This window comes from Coregonus clupeaformis, unplaced genomic scaffold (assembly GCF_020615455.1).
Source record: "Coregonus clupeaformis isolate EN_2021a unplaced genomic scaffold, ASM2061545v1 scaf1723, whole genome shotgun sequence".
NCBI classification, from domain to species: Eukaryota; Metazoa; Chordata; class Actinopteri; order Salmoniformes; family Salmonidae; genus Coregonus; species Coregonus clupeaformis.
Genome location: NW_025535177.1, coordinates 21,652 through 35,917, shown reverse-complemented (window position 1 = coordinate 35,917; position 14,266 = coordinate 21,652).

Sequence of the window (14,266 nt, the reverse complement as noted above, 5' to 3'; positions counted from 1 at the left end):
GTCATCCGTCCTGTGCTCGATTTCAAGCTGTCTGGTTCCAAACCGCCAGTTAAAGAGCAAAAGGAATTCAGTCCAAAGACAAAATGCCTATTCAGAGAATGGGACAAATTGACAATCGACAGTGATGGTATTCTGTACAGAATCACTACAGCCCGCAAGCAGTTAGTTCTACCAGAGCAGTACAAAGGTAAAGTGATGGAAGAGTTGCACAATAACATGGGACACCAAGGTACTGACCGCACTGTATCACTAGTACGTGACCGCTTCTTCTGGCCTTATATGCAATCTGACATTGAGCACTATGTGACTAAAACTTGTAGCTGTGTCAAGCAGAAAAAGCCAGGCCATGAAACAAGAGCTCCTCTGACAAACATTGTGACAACACAGCCATTTGAACTGGTATGTATAGATTTCCTCCATCTCGACAGATGCAAAGGGGGATATGAGTACATCCTCGTGATTGTTGATCATTTACACGTTACACCTCAAGCCTACGCCACCACATCAAAGTCAGGAAAAACTGCTGCAAATCTCATCTTCAATGACTTTGCCCTGAAGTTTGGGTTCCCCTCCCGCATCCACCATGACCAAGGGGGAGAATTCGAAAATCAGTTGTTCCATCAGTTAAAGAAACTCAGTGGCATGGCGGGGTCCAGAACAACACCCTACCACCCGATGGGGAACGGTCAAGTGGAACGAATGAACAGAACATTGTTGCAAATGCTAAAGACACTAACTGAGACACAAAAGTCAAACTGGAAGGAGTCTCTAAACAAACTGGTTTTATGCCTATAACTGCACCCGTTGCGAAGTGACTGGCTATTCACCATTTTATCTTCTGTTTGGGAGATCACCCAGGCTTCCAGTTGATATGTTCTTTGGATTGTGCACAGAGGCAGGTTCCAGTAACCAGCGAGACTACGTGGAGAACTGGAAACGAGGAATGGAAGAAGCATACGCCATTGCAAATGAAAATGCTCAGAAAGCTGCTGAAAGAAGTAAAAAGTACTATGACACTAAAGTTAGGAGTTCAGTGCTACAGCCTGGCGAGCGAAGTTCTGATTAAAAACCTGACACCAAGAGGAGGACCAGGCAAACTCCGTAACTATTGGGAAGATCAAATTCACACAGTAGTGAGACAAATGGGTTCAGACCTGCCGATTTATGAGTTGAGACCAGAAAAGGGTAGGGGACGCTCCGGGTCCTGCACAGAAACCTGCTCATGTCCTGTGACCACTTACCTTTTGAGAGACAACCAGAAATGACTAAAGATGACAAAAGTAAGAAAAGAGACATCAGCCTGGATCACAGCCTCTAGATTCTGATGAAGACAGCGGGGATGAATATGACCTTCATCATGAGCCGCTACAGGTCCCCACATCTCCTACAGTACCTGAGAGGTATGCTGAACCAGCGAGAGAGTCGGAAAACAGGCCCCCACCCAGTGAAACAAACAGTTGCGGTGCCAGTTCCTGATATGCTACCAGCACAGCCGCTTGTTGAAAATCAGCTGGAGGAGAAAACAACAGTTAAAGAACTGCCTGCTGAGGAGATGAACTTGCCTGCTGAAAATGTGCCTGATGATCGTCCACTAAGTGCCTTTCCTTCATTAACTGCTGCTGCTGAACCTGAGGAACCAGCTTACCAGCTGCCACAAAGAGAGACACCCTCCAAGACGTATCACCTATGATCAGCTTGGTATCCCTTCCTGCTACAGTATACAGCCACAGCCACAGTTGTTCCCTGTCTACCCTGCACCAGGACTGGTTCCATGGCTGCCATCACTACAGCGATATTACCTTCAGCCACCCTACATGTATGGACTTCAGCAAACTTGAGGCCACAGACAGAGTTGACATGTTTGACCATGGACTACTGACTGATTTCTACAGACTTTCACAAGACAATTAGCAGACTATGCATATAGATCATTAAAACTGATGGACTGTTGACAATAGTATGAGAAAAGACTGCTTATGGACTGTTTATACAGCTGGTCAACAGATATGGACTGTGAATATAATTTCTTGGTTCTATTTGAACTGTGAACTTTGACCTCTGCTCAAGGACTAGCTTACAGAAGAGGATTTTCTACGTCCAGTGCTTATAGACTGTTTAAGAAGATAATGTTGGTAATGTTGGGACAACATTTATTTTGTCGGGGAGAGTGTGACAGGTTAAAGGACATATTCATAGCCTGTTATACACTAAAAAGTATTAGTAAGTTCATGGTATGTAAGGATCTTAAAATATCTAAGGTTAAAAGAGAATGCATCCAGTACTAGTTCATAGAGATTGATAAAATGCATAAATGTGTTTAAAATCCGTCAAGAGTCAAAGGGTTAATATTGTAAGAGGAATGTGTAAATGTTATATTGACTACTTTAGTTTGTGGTGCCTAATTTAAGGGTAAAAGTGTTCATCTGTGATCTACTAAATGCTCTTAATCTATGAGCCTGAGATCGATTGCTCTGGTCTCCACCCAACTTCCTGGGGAATCGCGGTCTTTTTCTCATTACACTAAATTTGTCAGTGAGGAAACATAACTGCGTCACGTTCGTGATTATTTCTCCCCTTTTTCAGGGGTGTAACATTTGCAAAACATTACACACAGTGATTTGTAAAACTCTACACACATTTTCACACCTTAGACACAGATAAGGATCGTGAGGTTACTTCCTTGTAATTACAAAGCACCGGATTGCCAATTACCACACTAATGAACGAATTGGATAAACACATCTACCAGGTGTGGAAGCACACATGTGCTAATTTGAAAACGCTGCACTCAGGTGTGCTATAAAAGGCAGCAGGTGAGTTCACCTGTCTTCAACAAAAAATGGAAGGAGTTAGAAGAAGAAGAAGAGTGAGAATGAGAGGGGGAGCTCAAAGAGGAGATGAAGGCGGTAGAGGAAGAGGAGAAGGAGGTAGAGGAAGAGGCATAGGTAGAGGAGAAGAAGGTAGAGGAAGAGAAGGAGGTAGAGGAAGACACCTAGGTAGAGGAAGAGGTAGAGAAGGACTTGAAGAGTTGATAGAACCTGAACAAAGAAGACGAGGACCAAATTTGACTCGAGAAATCCGTGCAACACTTATTGACCATGTTATCAACCATGGACTGACACTGATGGAAGCTGGACAAAGAGTTCAACCAAATCTCAGCAGAAATACTGTTGCGTCAGTAATTCAGACATTTCATCGAGAAAAACAGGTAAGCTAACCACACAGTATACATTGAAACTGAAGCTTGTATAATCAATATTGTTTACTGTGACATTTGACAGTAGGCTGCATATATATATATATATATATATATATATATATATATATATATATATATATATATATATATATATATATATATATTATTTTTTTATCTTATTTTGTTTTTACATAGGATTGAGGGTCGAGGACACCAAGGTGGAAGGGGGCCCCTATGTTTAGTCGTGCACAAGAGGCCGCCATTGTGAACATGGTTTTGGCCAATAATTGTATCAGGCTACGAGAAATCCAAGCCAATATCATCAATGATGACAATATTTTCAATAACATCCAACGAGTCTCTCTGTCAACATTAGGTCGAATCCTAAAGAAAAATCAAATATACATGAAGCAACTGTATCGGGTACCATTTGACAGAAATTCAGAGAGAGTGAAACATCTGCGCAATGAGTATGTGGAGGTATGCATTGTTCATCTGACTATGGTGTGGTATCATGCACTGCTCATAATGTTCTGTCACAAAAAAAATACTGTGCTATAGATATTGAATAGCATCCTATTTTCTTTAATGTGTTTCAGAGAGTCTTGCAAATGGATGCTGCTGAAATTCAACATGAATTTATATATGTGGATGAGGCTGGATTTAACCTTGCAAAAACAAGAAGAAGAGGGAGAAATGTAATTGGGCATAGGGCAATCACCAATGTGCCAGGGCAGCGAGGGGGTAACATCACCCTTTGCGCTGCTATCACACAAAATGGGGTCCTCCACCACCATGCAAATCTGGGACCCTATAATGCAAATCTGATACTTGCATTTCTTGACCGATTGCATGAGACTGTCACAGCATTACACCAAGTGGACCAGATGCGGTACATTGTCGTTTGGGACAATGTCTCATTTCATCGGGCTGCTCTAGTCCAGAACTGGTTCCATGATCACCCTGATTTTGAAGTTTTATACCTTCCCCCATACTCCCCCTTCCTGAATCCTATAGAATACATTTTTTCAGCGTGGCGGTAGAAGGTATATGACCTGCGGCCTTATGACCGTTTGCCCCTCATTCAGGCCATGGAACAGGCATGTGATGTTATTGAAGCAGCTTCAGTGCAGGGGTGGATTCGTCACACAAGGCGATTCTTCCAACGGTGCCTTGCCAATGAAGACATAGCCTGTGATGTGGATGAAATGTTATGGCCTGATCCAGCCAGACGGAGAGACGGATAGTTACAGTATTCTTGTTGCTTTTACAGTAGTTTTCTTTCATTTCTGTTTACTTTTACTTTACTTTTCTTCAGAGTCAAAGTGTATGTACTGTAATTCATGCAGTAATTTTTATTTGTCTACGGATTTTATTTGTTTACAGTAATTGATATCATTGTTGGTTGATTACTGTAACTGATTATGGTAAGAAATACTGTAAGTATTGAAATAAATACTTGAAATATTCAGTCTGCAGCATCAAGTGTTGTGCAGTGCTTGGTAAGGTTATAGTAGGCCTACAGTATTTGTCTACATTCTCCTTATATCTCAAAACAAATCATGAATAATGTTGTGAGTTTCTCACTATTTTTTGTCACCTAAATTATCTCTCACATACAGTAAGAATGTCTGGCCAAAAATCTATTTTTCTTTTTTTTTTACAAATGTGTTTTTTATTTATCACAGCAGTGTGAAAGTGGCTGCAATAGTGTATGATCATTGATGACTGTGTTGGTTAAATGAAAACAAATAGCATTTTCACAAATATGTGTATATGTTTTGACTGAAGTGTGTCATTTTGCAAACAATCTAGGAATTTTGCTAATTGATTGTGGTGTTTGGATAATTGTGATTATATTTTGACAAAAAGAACTCTGTTTTCAAAATCGCGTGTAAACAATTGAAAAAAACTGTAAGATGGGTTTGAGTTGTGATGCCTGGAGACAACATTCAGATGCCGTTGTTGACTGTTCCTGATCTGGATGAAGATGGACAAGGGGGTCTGGATGGAGTATTAAGGATAAATATCCTTTTTGATTATTTGATCATTTTTCAAAAAAAATAATCAATATTAGTGTGATTTTTAGTATGATTTTATGAATCAAAGGGGGGAATAGGATAATGTGATTCATACATCATTTATATATCATTTGTATATTCTTAGTTGATCTTGATGTTTAATTTGAAAGTGTTTGTTTTGCAAAAGATACTGTTTGGTCTTTTCTTTTCTTCCAGAAGCGTTTGGGGGAAAATGTAAAGATTGAAATACTCAAAGAAAGGACAATATGAAAGGACAATGACTGGAGGAGATGGAACCAGGAAGGAGTGGAAAGGTTCTGATTCCATCATGAACAATGCATTGGAAGTCGAGACTACGGGGGAGATGAAGTGTAGTGGACTACATTCCAGTGTCTGCAATGAAATATAGACATATTTGCATGTGTAATACATCATTTGTGTCATATTCTTAGGTATTAATTTTTGTAGAATGATATTTGATGTTATTGGATACATGTGGGGATCTTAGATGTTTTTGTTTATTTCGTGAATGCTTAGGGACAGGGAGTCTAGGCAGGGAGAGGTCCAATGTAGGATCCGATGGGTTGACCAGCCGTAGAGTGGACATTTTTTTTTGGGATAGTATTTTGTTTGCAGGGGCTTACATGTGTATTTAATTGCATCATAGTTTCAAATGCATTGATAAGGATTTATGAGTTTATCTGGAGTATCTAGGTGGTTGCCTGGGGCAGAGGAACCGTGAGAGAATTTTACTGTCTTGATTGATGGATGGATATCTGGAACGATGGCTGCCAGACAGTTTTTCGCTCTCACACTCCATAAAGATTTGTTCATGGTTCATAGTAATGTATTCACACTTCATAAACATTTGTTCATAGTTCATAGAAAGGTATTTACACTCTAGAGGAAAATGTTTTTGGTTTAATGTTAAAGATACTTAATAAGATACATTGTTACTTGTCATAATCCTGTTCTTTTTGTTTTCGAGACTTTTAGTTCGTCTCGAAGGGGGGAATATGTAGTATATTAACATTATGACTATTCTAGAGGAACAAGGAAGGGGGGATGTTTATCTTAGTTCAAAAGTAGCCAGTTGTAGGGTGACGCCCCAGGGGAGACAGGTGATTGGACAGCAGAGGGAGCAACCCATATTTTGGCATTTTTTATAAGTATGGGCTAGACAAAGAGGGGGTCAGAAACAGACAGATTATCTTTGGGACACTGTTTCTCCAGACACTGCGGGTCTGTAAACTTATGCTGACATCTTGTGATATGAATAAAACTTCTAATCAAAGTGCAGCCTAAGCGGACTCTTTGTTTGACAGCAATAACCACCAGCACACGACGCGACACGACAGAAGATATACAAGACCACTGATAATCTCCCTCGATCTGGGGCTCCACGCAAGATCTCACCCCGTGGGATCAAAATTATCACAAGAACGGTGAGCAAAAATCCCAGAACCACACGGGGGGACCTAGTGAATGACCTGCAGAGAGCTGGGACCAAAGTAACAAAGCCTACCATCAGTAACACACTACGCCGCCAGGGACTCAAATCCTGCAGTGCAGACGTGTCCCCCTGCTTAAGCCAGTACATGTCCAGGCCCGTCTGAAATTTGCTAGAGTGCATTTGGATGATCCAGAAGAGGATTGGGAGAATGTCATATGGTCAGATGAAACCAAAATATAACTTTTTGGTAAAAACTCAACTCGTCGTGTTTGGAGGACAAAGAATGCTGAGTTGCATCCAAAGAACACCATACCTACTGTGAAGCATGGGGGTGGAAACATCATGCTTTGGGGCTGTTTTTCTGCAAAGGGACCAGGACGACTGATCCGTGTAAAGGAAAGAATGAATGGGGCCATGTATTGTGAGATTTTGAGTGAAAACCTCCTTCCATCAGCAAGGGTATTGAAGATGAAACGTGGCTGGGTCTTTCAGCATGACAATGATCCCACACACACCGCCCGGGCAACTGAAGGAGTGGCTTCATAAGAAGCATTTCAAGGTCCTGGAGTGGCCTAGCCAGTCTCCAGATCTCAACCCCATAGAAAATCTTTGGAGGGGAGTTGAAAGTCTGTGTTGCCAGCGACAGCCCCAAAACATCACTGCTCTAGAGGAGATCTGCATGGAGGAATGGGCCAAAAATACCAGCAACAGTGTGTGAAAACCTTGTGAAGACTTACAGAAAATGTTTGACCTGTGTCATTGCCAACAAAGGGTATATAACAAAGTATTGAGAAACTGTTGTTACTGACCAAATACTTATTTTCCACCATAATTTGCAAATAAATTCATTAAAAATCCTACAATGTGACTTTCTGGATTTTTTTTCTCATTTTGTCTGTCATAGTTGAAGTGTACCTATGATGAAAATTACAGGCCTCTCTCATCTTTTTAAGTGGGAGAACTTGCACAATTGGTGGCTGACTAAATACTTTTTCTCCCCACTGTATGCAGTTCTACTACGTCATATCTTTCGAAAAAGCCGGGTTAGAAAGGATTACCTACACATACTGACCAGCTTTGTTATAGACAGAAGCGTGCTACATGGCATACCAATCCGAACTCATCTCTCGGCATGTCCAGCCCACTCATTATCTCAGCCAATCATGGCTAGAGGGAAGGTTGCTGTCTTTTTCTGTGCCTTAACCCAGTGGCGGCTCCTGAAAAAATTCTCAGGAGGGGCAATTTTTCTGATGATTTAGGTGACCTACACACATTTTAAAAAAGATATGTCCAGCAACAACATGAAGACAGGGGCAGCATATAAGTCAATACCAGAAGCATTTATTGACTGATCTCAAAAGTGTTGGCTTACCAGGGTTGGTGGAGCCCTCAGTTTCATCTTTGCCTCGCAAAGCTAACTCAAACACTCCGCAAAACTTCACACACTGGATTAGCCGGCTGAGAATGTGGCGGTTCTTGCTAATGTCGTAGTAAATATATTTGTTATAGTGAATATGGAATATGATATGTTGAGTAAAATGTTGTGCTAAGATCTATTTAGGTCAGGAGCTGGTTATAAGTTCTGTTCCTATCCAATAACAATGGACAAAAGGGTCCTATCCTGTCAGCCTTGTCAGCAGGTGGCCAAGGACAACACCCACGCCATAGGCCTCTCAGTTCTTCCAACTCACGAGTTCTTGCTCTGAGGACACACACACACACAAACACACACACACACACATCATCACTGTTAAACACACACACACACACACACACACACACATCATCACTGTTAAACACACACACACACACACACACACACAAAAATCCCCTCTCTTAGGCTGAACATTTGAAGACAGAGAACCCGACTCAGAGCCAATGCAACAGTGACAGTAGCCTGGAGGGGACCTCGCCCAACTCATCAGGACCAATCAGAAGATCAGAACTACTAGATTCAACCTACTTCATTTATTGCATAAAATGTCTGCACACAATGTTTCGGGCTCTCTTCAGATAATAATAATAATAATAATAATATGCCATTTAGCAGACGCTTTTATCCAAAGCGACTTACAGTCATGCGTGCATACATTTTTGTGTATGGGTGGTCCCGGGGATCGAACCCACTACCTTGGCGTTACAAGCACCATGCTCTACCAGCTGAGCTACAGAAAGTGGATACTCATGGATGCGCATCGCAATTGTAAAATGTCAACACAATTGGAGACACCACGTCATTTTTGGAGACATGTTATTGACAGTAAACTATTGTAGATGCGACTGCTAACTAAATAAAACATTTTAGCTGGCTAGCTAATCATCTTAGCTAAATGTGGGGCAAACAATTCAGTTATTTACCGTTAATTTGAGGGATTGGGGTGAAAGAAATCGAGTTACATAGTGATACTTTACGATATACTGTATTGACAATATCGCAATATTTTAGCGCTAGTTGGCTGTACCTGCACCAAAACACCATTATTGTTCCTTCATAGCTTGTTCTCAATCTTTTCACATTGGGAGCCAATTTGTTTTCAGCACTTTTATTTCCATGACTGATCAAAACTCGTTCTCATGGCTTTCTGATCCCTCTGCAACAGACATATGGTGCGCAATAAAATCACAGTATCGAATCGCAATACGTATAGAATCATGAGACTCGCAATGCTGATGCATATATCTTATCGTGAGGTTCCTGGCAATTCCCAGCCCAAGTTCATTTGCCACAACAAATCTCTTCGCTAGCAAACGCGATGTCTTCTCCAAAACGGCAATGTGTCTCCAGCAATGTTTACTTTTTTTGACGTTCTATGGCATCTCCACTTTCCAAGCATATATGACCACATGTAATATTTTGGTAAGTGATGCAAATAGTGAACTATGTAGGGCCAGGATGTAAAATATATGTAGCTGGAGCAATTTCTCTATCTGATATGGTAAGTAATGGGGCTTAATTTATAGCTCCCTAAGAGTTTGACGAACGGGTCCGTGAACGCGATTCCAGATATCTTTACCTCTGAATAAACTGCCTTTATTATACCATATCCACCCTGTCCAAAGTCTCTACTTGGTCTCAGTTCTCCAGTAAACTTGTGATTATCAACACTAACCTCACGTTGTGGAGGCGGACAGCAAGCCTGTATCCCTCATCCAGTTGAGTGAGTGGCAATGTCTTTTTTCGTTTCGTACCAATTTTTGGAAAATCCTCGGGTGTAGGACTTTCCGCCTTTAGTAGAAACCTGTTGAATTATTAAATTTGGTCTGGGAGGTCCTAATTGTTTCGTTGCCAATTTATCTTCATTTGTTCGCCGACAAAAAGGAACTTCTTTCAAACAATCCGCTCTTTTCTCAGTTACGTTCATGGTTACGTAACGTATGACGACAGCGCTGTAAGTGCAAGCCCACAGACACCCATTGAGATTGTATTGAAGGCTCTGAAATTTGAAAAAAATAGATTTTACATGGGAGTCTATGACAGACTTCTGGGCGATTTTCAACCTGACTGAAATCGCCCCAAAAGGGGGGGGGAGCCATTTGAAGCACGACTTTAGCCTGATTCGACATTTAGTGGCAGTGTGGCACTGTGGCAGATCAGACGTATAGATTACAACACTGATAACTACTGTTGCTGTGATATAATTGATTAGAAAAAAAATCCCTTCCTTTTCCCGTTTGGCAGTGCGTCGCCCATATCGCCCTATTGAACAGGCCGCCCCTGCCTTAACCAACTAGGCTCGTAATTTAACCATTTTATTCATATTTACAGATGGCATACAAATGTGTTATTAAGGCACATGAAAGTTCACATGTTCCAGAAGGCATTTCTGCCCAAAAACTAATTTAGATTATTATTTTTTTCGTTTACGTTCAAATGGCTCTCCTGTGAAGTAGTGACGTGCAACATGTGACTATGTTCATTTTAATTTTTTTTACTGAATGTGACTACTGTGTATTTATCCTTTAAGGAGGCTCTTTCTTCTTGGACCAGATGATGATGATGATGATGATACTTGACATCACACTTAAAACTGTCATGAAAATAGTGGTCTACTGTTGCTAAAATGGGCATCTTGAAGAGCAAGTATAGAGTATGTGATACAACTGACTGACACTACTGAGACATCCTGCTGAGAGAGAGAGAGAGAGAGAGAGAGAGAGAGAGAGAGAGAGAGAGAGAAGCCTGTGCGGAAGGTCAGCAGTCCTAACCAAAGTGTAGCTAGCTAAAACCTTTTTGTTCGTAGCAGACCACAGCCTACCTGTAAATAGGTTGCTGTGTATGTGGCATGCAATCAGTAGGCCTATGTCTCAACAAAAATACAAAATCACTAACACTGCAACAGAATGAGGCCTGACTATGGCCTGTCCTCCTTCTGTGGTAGTGGCTGTTTTGCAACTTTCACTATGAGTAGTTCTGTTGCAGGAGGCCTAAATAATTTACCATAACACGATGTTGTACTGCTAGACTTCACATAATTTATTTAACTTTGACCTACACATTTGTGTTGAGAGGCATTTGTTGCACTAAGGGGCTGTTTTACACCCACTAACTGGTGTGAACAGTAAGGGGCCCTAAAGGACAAAGTAGAGAGCAGTGTGGCTGCAGGTCAGTCTTCCTGTGTTAAATGTCTATAAGAGGTTAGTTTCCATCAATGGAAAGTTACTGCAACACCTTCTCCTTCACCACAAAGCTTTGTAAACAGATCATAATGTCTGAGACAGTTAAGAGCATCCGTCTGTACAAAAAGCCATATCCTCATTTTATGCATTGAGTTCAAAATATTCAAATTCAAACAGTTGGAAACACTTTATTTTTCTTTACACAAGCAATTGGTTTACTGTTGCTAAAATGGGCAACACAAATAAAATAAAAATAATAATAATCTGTCACTGTGCCCTTGAGCATGGCACTTAACCCTTATTGCTCCAGGGGTGCTGTACAATGGAGACCCTGGCTGTGAACCCACTCCCTGCGAATGCTGGGATTAGCAAAAAATAATAATAATTCATTACACTTGTGTGTACCAAGACAAATATAAGCACCCCCCAAATTATTATTATTATTATTATTCAAATAAAAATAAATGTTTGTCAGAGAAGCAATGCAATCAATTATTTCAACTTTGTATAACAAAAAAGCTATGACCACTGTTTTTCTTTACATAGTTGAATGTGCTGACAACAAAATCACACAAAAATTATCAATGGAAATCAAATTTATCAACCCATGGAGGTCTGGATTTGGAGTCACACTCAAAATTAAAGTGGAAAACCACACTACAGGCTGATCCAACTTTGATGTAATGTCCTTAAAACAAGTCAGAATTAGGCTCAGTAGTGTGTGTGGCCTCCACGTGCCTGTATGACCTCCCTACAACGCCTGGGCATGCTCCTGATGAGGTGGCAGATGGTCTCCTGAGGGATCTCCTCCCAGACCTGGACTAAAGCATCCGCCAAATCCTGGACAGTCTGTGGTGCAACGTGGCGTTGGTGGATGGAGCGAGACATGATGTCCCAGATGTGCTCAATTGGATTCAGGTCTGGGGAACGGGCGGGTCAGTCCATAGCATCAATGCCTTCCTCTTGCAGGAACTGCTGACACACTCCAGCCACATGAGGTCTAGCATTGTCTTGCATTAGGAGGAACCCAGGGCCAACCGCACCAGCATATGGTCTCACAAGTGGTCTGATGATCTCATCTCGGTACCTAATGGCAGTCAGGCTACCTCTGGCGAGCACATGGAGGGCTGTGCGGCCCCCCAAAGAAATGCCACCCCACACCATGACTGACCCACCGCCAAACCGGTCATGCTGGAGGATGTTGCAGGCAGCAGAACGTTCTCCACGGCATCTCCAGACTCTGTCACGTCTGTCACATGTGCTCAGTGTGAACCTGCTTTCATCTGTGAAGAGCACAGGGCGCCAGTGGCGAATTTGCCAATCTTGGTGTTCTCTGGCAAATGCCAAACGTCCTGCACGGTGTTGGGCTGTAAGCACAACCCCCACCTGTGGACGTCGGGCCCTCATACCACCCTCATGGAGTCTGTTTCTGACCGTTTGAGCAGACACATGCACATTTGTGGCCTGCTGGAGGTCATTTTGCAGGGCTCTGGCAGTGCTCCTCCTGCTCCTCCTTGCACAAAGGCGGAGGTAGCGGTCCTGCTGCTGGGTTGTTGCCCTCCTACGGCCTCCTCCACATCTCCTGATGTATTGGCCTGTCTCCTGGTAGCGCCTCCATGCTCTGGACACTACGCTGACAGACACAGCAAACCTTCTTGCCACAGCTCGCATTGATGTGCCATCCTGGATGAGCTGCACTACCTGAGCCACTTGTGTGTGTTGTAGACTCTGTCTCATGCTACCACTAGAGTGAAAGCACCGCCAGCATTCAAAAGTGACCAAAACATCAGCCAGGAAGCATAGGAACTGAGAAGTGATCTGTGGTCACCACCTGCAGAACCACTCCTTTATTGGGGGTGTCTTGCTAATTGCCTATAATTTCCACCTGTTGTCTATACCATTTGCACAACAGCATGTGAAATGTATTGTCAATCAGTGTTGCTTCCTAAGTGGACAGTTTGATTTCACAGAAGTGTGATTGACTTGGAGTTACATTGTGTTGTTTAAGTGTTCCCTTTATTTTTTTTAGCAGTATATATATATATATACACATACATACATATAAATACATATACATACATATATATACACATCCTTTTAGCTCCAGGTAAATATTGCAATCCTTCAGCCATTCCTGGACCTGTGACCAAACCAAAACAAATGATCTAATGATTCTGTCTCTTCGCAGCAAAATCTGCAGAGCTGGGAAGATTGTATCCCCCATATAAATAACATTCTATTGGTAGCAAGAATTCTGTATAATAATTTAAATTGAAAAATTCTAAGTTTCTGGCTCTTGGTTTTCATCATAAGCCTCCAACATTACATTTACATTTACATTTTAGTCATTTAGCAGACGCTCTTATCCAGAGCGACTTACAGGAGCAATTAGGGTTAAGTGCCTTGCTCAAGGGCACATTAATGTCATTTAGCAGACGCTCTTAGCCAGAGCGACTCGCAAATTGGTGCGTTCACCCTATAGCCAGTGGGATAACCACTTTACAATTTGGGGGGTTAGAAGGAACACTTTATCCTATCCCAGGTATTCCTTAAAGAGGTGGGGTTTCAAATGTCTCCGGAAGGTGGTGAGTGACTCCGCTGTCCTGGCGTCGTGAGGGAGCTTGTTCCACCATTGGGGTGCCAGAGCAGCGAACAGTTTTGACTGGGCTGAGCGGGAGCTATGCTTCCGCAGAGGAAGGGAGCCAGCAGGCCAGAGGTGGATGAACGCAATGCCCTCGTTTGGGTGTAGGGACTGATCAGAGCCTGAAGGTACAGAGGTGCCGTTCCCCTCACTGCTCCATAGGCAAGCACCATGGTCTTGTAGCGGATGCGAGCTTCAACTGGAAGCCAGTGGAGTGTGCGGAGGAGGGGGGTGACGTGAGAGAACTTGGGAAGGTTGAACACCAGACGGGCTGCGGCATTCTGGATGAGTTGTAGGGGTTTAATGGCACAGGCAGGGAGGCCAGCCAACAGCGA